Raw genomic sequence first — 10986 nt, 5'->3', positions numbered from 1 at the left:
TGCTACAAAACAGCACAGAAGGCTGAAGGAGGGGTATCCGTCAACCCCCGGACGCACCGCTGCGTGACACAGCCAGGGATTGCTGCCACCTGACACGCAGAGAGGCAGGGGCTGGGGACCCAAGAGACAGACTCCAAAATGGACTGAACCACAGCAGAAGCCTGCTTACCTCTGCCCCAGTCTTTTACAAAGAATGAGAAGCCAGGGCTCTGGTCACTGGCAGTCATTACAGATCTCAGGGCACTTCTCAAAATTAGGGTTGTTTACAATAAGATCCTGGCCCGACTCCAAATCAGATAATATTCTGTTGGCCTAACCCCACCTCCTGTGGGTTCTAATTGTCACTTCCCCTCCTAAGACATTGTTGGATTGTCACTGGCAGTCACACTCCTCAAGCCACACAACCCCTGCCACAATATAATGACAAAACTTAACATTTATATAAAAACAATCCCTGTGTATTCCGCCTGCTCGGCATTTGGGATTATTGTAGCATCATTTCCCTTTAATTTCAAATGCCAATATCTGAGCAAATGTAGCAAAAGGATTATCTTCCTCATCGCCCAAGTCTTTTCCTCTACCTTGAAGTCCTACCTTCTCTGCCTTCCCCCAGTCAACCCTGCAGGGCAGTCACCCAACACAATGCCTGTAACATCACAACCACTTCTGTGGCTGACCAAGAGGAACATCACAAGCAGGTTCTGGCAGAAGGAGAAGCCAAGTGTTGGGGAGGAAAAAGCTCATTCCAAGAGGCACAAATATCTGCATTAGCTGGGAAGGAAACACCGGAAGTTGCTGGCAGAGCCAACGCTGTTTTTGATTAGCATCTCCCACCTGTTCCTTGTGACACCTCATCATGTGACACTTCAATCTCTGTGTTGTCACTTCTTTGGGATTCTTCAGTTGTTTCATGAGGCTGTGGGGCAGACCCATGACAACCAGGACTCTCCCATGCAAGCTTCTTGTCCCTGGACTGGGTGGATGGGCTGAAGGGACATTTTGTGAGAACATGGAAGAGCCACTGGAGGCAGAGATTGAGGCCGTCACAGAAAGAGCCCCACAGCAGCTGATGGGATGTAAAGTAGCGCTCAGCATTCCCATGGCATTTTACAGCTGCTACTCCTGGAGAAATTCTGCACCAAGATATTAAAAATTCTGTGCACAGTATTTTAAAATTTGGCAAAATTCTGCATATTTTATTTGTCAAAACAACAATATAAATCATGCCAGTTTCAATTATTTTGGTAATTTATTTCAAAATACCTGTCAGCAAGTACATCTGTAACAATACAGACAACACAAGAGATTCAGGAAATGTTTTTTGACAAGTAGATTCCCTACTAGGCTTATTCATACAGAACTCTGAGTAATAATTTATTTAAAGTTAATTTTGGTTGGTCTTTCGGAAGAGGTCTTCTAAAGAGAAGGATGTGTGGTTCTGGCTCATGGATCCTGTAATGGACCCAGCCAAGACTTTGCTGGACACCAAGTCTTCTCCAATACAGAACCATATTTCCCACATCCCTCAGAAGCGGTGTAAAGGCTTGGAAGTCAGGGATAACGGAGGAGCTGTGGGAGAGGCAAGTAATTGCTGGGAAGGAGCCTGGGTGTGAACTTACAGGGTTGTTGGATGTAGGTGGGAGAAGTAAGGAACAGGTTTTGGGGGGGATGGGGAGGGCTTGTTAGGGAGCCTCCACTGAGCAGATGCTGGCTGACCCCTAGCCTCTCTCGTTCAGTCAGGCATATCTGCATCTGGGCAGCAGGTGGCCTGCCTGGTCGGGGAGGCTAGCCTCCACCCAAGGCCCTGCTCCTCCCACCTGAGGCCCTGCCGGAGCCCAGAGGCCCCACCCCCACGGCTGCCAGCCCCTGAGTGCCAGGCAGCATGTGACCCCCCCCAGCCCCAGAGTGCCCCAGCTCCATGTGTCCCTGCACCCCTACTCCCATTCAGTCCCCACCCCAGTCTGTTGCCCCCACCCCACACACACACACTCCTTGGTGCTTGAACATAGGTGCTGAAGCACCCCCTGGCTTGAAGAGGTTTCCATCATATACATGGTTTACAGTTTGATTCACTGCCTCCCCCCCCCCACACACAGAGTACAAATTGTTCCAGCACCACTGCCCCCACTAGCCCTTCTGACCCCAGTCTGTGACTCCCCAGCAGACCCACGCTCTCTGTCCTCCCCATACCCCGCACCTCCTGACCTGGCCCCATGAGCAGAGCACTGTGAGGAAGGCAATCTCTTCTTTCCCCTGTCCACAGCTGGGACTGGCCCGGAGTGAGTGCTCTCTGTTCTGGTGCCACAGCAGCCCCTGGTGGGTGAAAGGCAGAACTACTGCACTGCTCCAGCAGAATGGGGGGGAAAAAATTCTGCATGGCACATGAATTCTGCGTGTGCGCAGTATTCCCCCCCGGCGTAATCTGCAAACAGAGATGACACATCGCTCTTGATGATGGGCGGGAGCACAATTTCAAGATTTGGAGGGTGGGGTATGTGACTGCCCCACCCATTGCCTCTGGGCTAAGGAGCAGCAGCAGAGTCAAGAGCATTAGGGCAGCAGTGAGCAAGCTCCTCAGGGAGCATCTCATTGGAGCCTGCCTCTACAGGCAGGGGCCGGGCTCCTTCAGGGGAATAGGCAAAAATGCATCAGGGTGCAGCTCAGAGCTGTGCTGCTTGCCCTACCTGGGGAGTGCCCAGCCATGCAGAAGCAGTCCAGCAGGGAGGGATGCCAGGCAGCCAGCCAGCGCCCTGGCTCCCACAGCCTGCGCAGCTCCCACCAACTTCCAATCCACCAGCTCCTGGCAGGAGATGGTTTTCAAATGGTGGGGTGCACCCCTCTCCCCCAAGAGCTAAATGGAAGGCAGAAATCTGGGGGAGCACCTGGGTTCACATGCCCCCCATGTCACCTCTGTCTGCAAAGCATTCTACATACAGCTAATCTCTCAAGATCAAGCTGCTGCACAATAAGAAGCCCATAAATCTCCTGGCAGATCAATATTTTTCTAACGGGGGAGCCATAGGATTCTTCCACCTCCACCCTCCCTAGTTAGGGGTTCATAATCTGGGCAACAGCAACCTTTTCAGGCACTATCTCTTAATTAGCACCTTAGTGGTGACTCAAGTTTTACCCCTCCACCTATGCCTGCAAGTTATTGGACCATTCGATTAGGTGAGTATGTGCTTGGAGAGCACATCTCAGACTCAAGTTTATTCTCCCACTAGGGTTGCCAACTCTGACTGAAACTATTCTGGGAGATTTTCCTCCCTCCCTCCCCCCCCCCCAACGGAATGTCATTTTCTTAAAATATCCTATTAAAATCTCGCTGATTGGTTTCAATACTTACTGGGAGATCAATGTTGATTCCAGGAGACTCCAGGCCAATCCTGGAGGGTTGGCATCCCTATCTCTCACAGGCCAGCAGGAGGTGGGAGGGCAATGGAGAAGGGACAGAGCCATGTGTAAGTGGGGTGTTTTTGGCAGATATTGCTTTCCATGCTGGGGGACCATGGCATCCGTGGGTCCTTACATCTCCATTGCCCTGGAGAAACCACCCTCCTTTAGCTTGGCCCTGGTGTCTTGCCAGTCAAATAGCAACACTGATGGGGCCCAAAGGGCATCACCTAGTCCAGCCTTCCCACCACTAGAGATTGTGTCTCAGGGTCTCCTCTTGAGGAGCGTGTGCATTTGGCAAGGCTGAGGAGAGAATGCCAGGTAGGATTACATTCCATCTCATCTGCAATTACAGATGGTATTCACCACATATCCCCAAATCCACAGGGCAGCATCCAGCTTCACACAGCAGTGCCATGAAGCTAATGCTCACTGGACCATTCAAATGCCCAAGTTTATGTCAGGCACTACTGATGCCAGGACACCTCATGACAGCAGTCTCATTGATGCCCACAAGACAAATACAAGCAGGGAAGGGACCCTCCTTTCCAAATCTACCTCTGCTGCAAGGAAGCAATCCACATGCCCTGAAACAGAGAGACAGGAGGGCCCCTCCCCAATTCCAGAGACCCGTTAAGGGTCCCAAGACATGGGATAGTCTGCTCAAAAGTAAGCCAGGGTGGAAACCTTAGCACAATGGGTCACTATGGGATAGTCATACTGACCACAACCTAATCTGAAGCCCCACCACAACCAAAGGAATGGAGGAAATTAAAGTCATGGAAAAGATGCACCAGAGCAGTGGTTTTCAACCAGGGGTCCAGGGCCCCCTGGGGGGAGGCCATGAGCAGGTTTCAGGGGGTCCACCAAGCAGGGCCAGTGTTAGACTCCCTAGGGCAGAAAGCCAAAGCCCCACCACATGGGGTCGAAGTTCAGGGCCATCAGCCCCACCACCCGAGTCTGAAGCCAAACTTAGCTGTTTGGGGGCCCCTGTGGCATGGGGCCCCAGGCAATTGCCCTGCTTGCTACCCCCTAATGCTGGCTCTGGCTTTTATATGGAGAAAAACAGTAGTGGTGGCACAGGTGGGCCGTGGAGTTTTTATAGCATGTTGGGGTGGGGGGCTCAGAAAGAAAAAGGTTTAGAACCCCTGCACTAGAGGATGAGAAGAGTCCTTGCTCTTCCCATCTTGCCCGAGGGAGATGCAGAGGGGCTTGGGAGCACAGAGAAAGCCTATTTCATGCCCCTCCCCAGCAGGATTCCCCTTTGGATCCCAGCAGCCACATTCTTACGGGTAAGATCCATATTAGGCAAGGTGGAGGAGGGTTGTTGAGAAAAGCACCTTGCATTGCTCCTCTTCCACACCCCCAACAGCCATGCTCACCTCTGCCGTGGGACTAAGAGTGCTTCCTTCACAAGGGTTTCAACCTCTGCCGGCCTTGGCAACAGAGATCCGAGTGACAGACCTGCCCAGGGGAAGGGAATCCAGGTCACTCCCATGGCAAGTGTTGCATGCACCAACGCAGCTCCGCAAGATGGAAGTCAAGAGGTTTTCCAGTACAGCTCCCTGCCCATTGCTGACAGACTCATTCGCCCCAGGCATCTCCCTTTGGAGGGGAACAGAAGCTCCGTGGCTTTGCTTGGACAGTAGGAGAAGGTGAAAGCCATCTGAGTCCAGGACCCGAGCGTATAGGCCTCCCACTCTGAGCTCATTTGGGGGACCAGGCTCAGCAGCCTGTGTTCTAATTAAAAACCAAACCCTTATACTTCATTAAAAGCGCTGCAGTAGTCTTGAACGCTGCAGTTTTACTCTCTCCTGCAGCAGCATGAGGGACAGCTACCTTAGCTTCTTCAAGAAAGAAAAAAGGAACATTTCCAAGCGTCACTGACATAGAAAAAAAGAAGACTTGTTCTACCAAAGAATATGAAAAACCTAGTTCAATTATTCAAGAGAGGCTGTAGACACATCAGCTTTCATCCAGAGTTCCCTGCACCCCATTCATCCCAATGATCAGAAGCACCCACAATTTATCAAACAAAAATCTCTCTTTTAAATACAGACACATTCATCTGGGAGCTGGCTGTGACCTCCTTTAACTAAACACCCTTTGGGTGCCTCCAAATATGGGAAGGATGCTTTTGAAGAGATAATACTCCCCTTTCTCCCTCCCACCCTCCCCTCAGTATAGGAGCAAAGAAAATCCCTCAGCTATCATTCAGCCAAGCTAGGGTATATATAGCTAGTTCGGTTACTCTGCCCCTGTGAATCAATGCCTCCAGCCCTTTAATCATCTCTGTTGCTCTTCTTTGTATTTCCTCCAACTTGTCAAGAGCTTTCAGGTAAGGAGGTGCCCAGAAGATAATATTTCAGGGGTGATTGCACCAAAGACAACTAAAATGGGACTGTTTTACATTCTTGCTCTCTAATTGGACGCCTCTGCACATCCAACCCCAAATTGCATCAGCTTTTTTGGTGGGTAGTTATATCCCATCACAAATTCATGTCTAATGTGCTGTCCACTCTCACCCCGGTCTGTTTGAGCATTCCTGCTCCCCAAGCTTCTCCTATTCCTGCTTCCCTAGCTTCTCCTATTCCATAGACTAGCTGCTTTCAGATTATTTTTCCTCTGGAATCTCATTTAGTTATTTCCTGCCCATCTCTCTCACTTATCGAGGTCGCTAGTGTTTGCAACTCCTCCCAGTTTAGAACCATCGCGAGTTTCCTTGTGCTATTTGCCACCTCTTCCAGATCATTAATAAAGATGATACATTTTAAGAAGGGGCTGATACCTGCAACATTTCACTGAAAATCCCCCCTCCCCAGCTACTGCATCAAAGGGAGCATGCTGCCAAACTGGAGACCACCATGTGTATTTCCTTCACGCTAGAAAGCATTCTTGGCACACCCTGGCCTCAGGCAATGAGAGAGCGGTAGTCTGGGCACAAAGAAAAGGAGTACTTGTGGCACCTTAGAGTACTTAGGTGCCACAAGTACTCCTTTTCTTTTTGCGAATACAGACTAACATGGCTGTTACTCTGAAGTCTGGGCACAGAAAAGTTAAAGCAGCATTCTGGCCTAGAGCCATTCATGAAGCTGGTCTAACACCCCCAAAACCCAAATTGTCTAGACAGACAGATCTCTCTCCATATAGGTCTACACCCACATACAATTAGTTTGTCCTCAGAGTTCAGTAACAAAATTACATTTTTATTTCCCCCCCTTATATACACACCCACTTAAGGTCACCGGTCTGAGAACTGGACTGGACTGCTCCCCTGGGTGATTATTCTAATGGATATTCATCTGGGAAATGTGGTGATTAAATACATAGTTTACTATAAACAGGTCTGCTGCATTGGTTTACAGACTACCCTTATTCTTTCTTCCTTCCTTCCTTTCTCCCTCCTCTTCAGATCAGAGCTCTGGTGTCTGGCAGGTTTTTATAAATGCTGTCTCTACCCAATGCTAATGAAAGCCTCTTATCCCTGCCTGGGTTGGTTACAGTGTCCTGCAACCAAGAGTTAAATCACATCACAAGCAATGCACTTTCACTTACATGTCCTAGATGTTAAATGCTCCTTTAGGGAGATGAATCACAATAAGATAAATAAATAAACCATTTACTGGATTACATATTTAAAGCTCCCCTCCCTTGAGCTGATCACACTTACCCCTCCGAGGAGCAGCCACGTCTACAACAGACCAGCTCGATTAATGGTAAAATATAAATGTCACCTTTATAGCTAGATTATAAGCGCCTTCTTAGTCAGTGCTAGGCTACTGGATTTGGGGGCTGGTGGTGGGAGAGAGAACAAACAAGCTACCAGTGCCAAAGAGGTGGGGGTTGGAAAGAGAAGCCATCATGGAGTCTATATTTAAATAAATATATATATATATATATGCATAATAATAAAAAAAATACCCAGCTTGTTTTTTAATGGGAAGAGTGGCTGTTTTAATACCTCAAGCTAATGTTTCCATACACCCTCTTCCTTCCTCCTTTGGAGACTGGAATTGCTGTTTGCAGGAAACAATTTCAGTCAGTCAGTCAAAAAAAAAAAAAGCTACCCTCTTTCAAAGATCATTAAGGAGAGGTTTTAACCAATCGCATCCCCCCCCCCCCCCGAAAATGACAGAGTAGATAGGAGACGTAGCCCAGCTGATCCCAGCCTTCGATGGCAAAACTACAGCTATTCACCCACAGCACACAAAAAATAGATCACACGCACAATACTACGGCTGATGCCAAAGGGTTTTTGTTTTAAGGGAGGGGAGGGGAAGAGGAGAGAGAGAGAAATAGGAGGGGAAAGTTAATTCACATTTAATTTGACACCTTCTCCTCAATCTCCGAGGATGAGTCACTCTACACCTCTGGCTCTCACGGCAGTATTCCAGAGGGTACCAAATGGGGCATTTCCCCTCCCCTCCTAGCCAATTACCGCCCCTCCTGCAGCTTGTAATTTACAAAAAGCTTCCGTGCCTAGAGCGGATGAAGGCTCCGCTATTACCTTGCGGGCAGCAGCGGTCCTGTCGCACTCAGCCTCGCTCCGGGGTTTTTCTTCTCCCCCTCTCTCCTCTTGTCGGGCTGCTGGCGGCTCCTGGTGAATTGAAAATATTTGGCGTGTGTGAGGTTGCACCCTGAGCCTCGCACATTATACACTCCTGACGTCAGGATGCTGAGGGAGGCGGGGAGGATGGAGGGGACAAGTGGGAGGGATGATGATGATAACGGCTGCTCTGGATTTAAAGAGACATGTATTTTTTGCGCCGGGGGGGGGGGGGGGAATAGGGGGGTTTGTAGGAGCACATCTCTCAAGAGTTCAGGCTTGACTGGGCTGGGGGTGTGAGAGAGAGATGACATGACCTAAGAGGGGTAGCCCTGAAAACTGCCGGGAAAGAGGCTGATTATGAGGAACAGAGAATGACCCAAGAATAGCAGAGGGTGGAAGCTGGGGTTCAAGTAGGGGACAGTCATTTATTTCATTGGCCCTGGCAGGTGGAGCTAGACTTGCTCTAAGCTGCTTCCAGTCATTCCCAGTCATAATCAGTTCTTAAAAATCATTGGAGATTTGTAAGAGCAGGTTGGAAAAACACCTGTCAGAGATGGTCTAGAACTATAATACTTAGTCCTGCCATGAGTGCAGGGCACTGGACTAGATAACCTCTCAACGTCCCTTCCAGTTCTATGATTCCTATTGAATAGGTCCCCAAAGAGTAGTGAAAGGTAACTTCTCTTCCCCAAGGACTTTAGTCCCATCAGTCCTATCATGCCTCCTCCTCAGTACCTGCCCCGGGAGAGACTGTGAAATGCTATAAGCTCTCCTGCTCTCAGGTTCTGGTTCAATGCAATGTTGTTTATGGTGCATTATAGAGAGGTCCACAAAGTTTCTATTTAATAGCATTGACTCATTATGTTTAAACCACTATTAATTTATTGTGTTGGGTCAAACTTCATTACAGTTTAGTCCATGCTTAGCAAATCTCTCTGTTTATTCAAAGTATAGATTAGCACTGGCCATACTAAGCCCATTGAAATAAATTTCACTATATTGACTATTTCTGCCTGTTATGACTTTTCTACTTGATAAACAGTGACAGATGGTCTCACAATATTTCAGCCCCATAGTCATCATTAATCAATTCTAGATATCATATAGTAAATTTCAGTTCCTGAATCATTCCTATCCCTGGTTCTAAAACATGACATAAAAGCAGAAATAATACAGACATAAAGAAAATGACCTTCTGAATTTAGTGTGAATTTTTCAACAGTTGTGGGTAAGGCTAAGATCTTGTTATGGTTATTTTTAGTAAAAGTCACAGACAGGTCATGAGCAATAAAAAAAAAAAAAATCATGGAAGCCATGACCTGTCTGTGACTTTTGCTGCTGCAGCTCCATGGTTCCCCCCCCACTGTGGTGGCTGTGACCTGTGGGTTTCCCCCTCTGCCCAAGGCAGCTGGGAGCTGCAGGGTGATCATATTTCCCAAAAAGAAAATGGGACACGCCTAGCCACAAGCCCAAGGTCCGTCTCCCCCTCCTGCCCCTGTGCTGGAACTCTGAGGAAAACTCCCTGAGGAGGCTGTCGACCTTCAGCCTTCGCTGAAACCCTGCCGGGGCCCTGCTGGCTGCCAGATCCAGTCCTGCTGTCCCTGTGGCTGAAGCAGAAAATGTCTCGGAGGTCTCTGGAAGTCAGGGATTTCATGAATTCTGCAACCTCCATGACATAAATGTAGCTTTAATCATGGGTGCTGTGATTCCCTCCTGACACAGCACATGAGTGAAGTGTGGACCTGGATGAAGAGCAGCTGACTGAACCAGGCAAGACAGAGATAATGCTGTTCAAAATTGAGTAAGCAGTTTGAGAAACTAACTGAAAGGAAGACTTCCTTTTTCCCTGATGGTGTCTGCTGGCTGCTGTGGTCAGGCATACACCGTCTCAGGGGCCTGCTTGCCCCAGGATGCCTGGGAAGATGTAGTAACCAGAAATCTCTCTGTTTGCTTTCAGCTGGCCAACTACCAATACTCATTGCTAAACACCTTGCCACAGCGATCTGAGACTCCGGGCTGGACTATTGCAACTCGCTTCACCTGGGGCTGACTACCCCACAGGTACCCAGAAACTGCATGGTCCAGCATGCCTTCTAAGCAGAGCTACACACCAACAGTTCATCACACCGGAGGCGTGGCACTCTGTGTTGGCTGCCATTTGCATTTCAGGTGCATTTCAAGGTCCCCATCTTCAAAGGCCTGGCTGGGTGAGGCCCCAGTTGCTTTAGGGGCCATATCTTTCTGCCCTTTGCCAATCCTGCTATGCCCAAGAGAGCCACTTCAGTGTGCAGAGCCTAGATTTCTACTTGTGAAAGCTCAGCTTAAGGCATCCTCAGTGACGGGCCCACAATTATGGAATAAACGCCTACAGAAAATCTGAGTGAGCCCAAATCACATTGTCCTCAAGTCTATATGGCTGGGTAGGAGGTGTCTGTGTCCGCTGCTGCTCCTGCTGCTTTGGCAGGAGCTGAGGAAGCAAAGCAGCACTGAAGAAAGGAGAGCTGTGGATTCTCACCTGCCTCCTCATTCAGCTGCTGCTGCAGGGCTGAACCAGCCGACACTGGGACCATGGTCCAAAATGTTTTTAAGCTACTATCTATATACTATTAAATGGCTTTAAAATAAACCCTATTTAGACTAAAGAGAGGCAGCCCATCCCTTTGGGCATTTTTTTTAAACTATAGATTTGTGACTTTTGTCTTTTTCCCCTGTGCTCAGACGATGGCTTTCCATACAACTGACTGTACCAAACCACTAGCCCTGCTCAGCGTGCTGCGAGACACACAGGGCTGAATTTATTCCTATGCGGGTGCTGAACCCAGTGCAGGGACAAAGAAGACAGACAAGGCACCTATGTCAGGGTATTCCCTGGGGTCAGACTCCTATCTCAGATTACAGAAGCCGGAGTAGCTGTCCTAGCTTGTGACCCAGCTGCAATGGCAAAGGGCCGTCGTGAACAACCAGGACATAGTAATGCATTGGACACACCCGCTCTCATCCTTTCTGCACTGGGTGCTCTTGTGGGATTGGAGAGTAAAGCTGTT

The sequence above is a fragment of the Eretmochelys imbricata genome, chromosome 1 (genome assembly GCF_965152235.1).
Source record: "Eretmochelys imbricata isolate rEreImb1 chromosome 1, rEreImb1.hap1, whole genome shotgun sequence".
Lineage (NCBI taxonomy): Eukaryota > Metazoa > Chordata > Testudines > Cheloniidae > Eretmochelys > Eretmochelys imbricata.
This window is presented reverse-complemented; position numbering follows the sequence as displayed.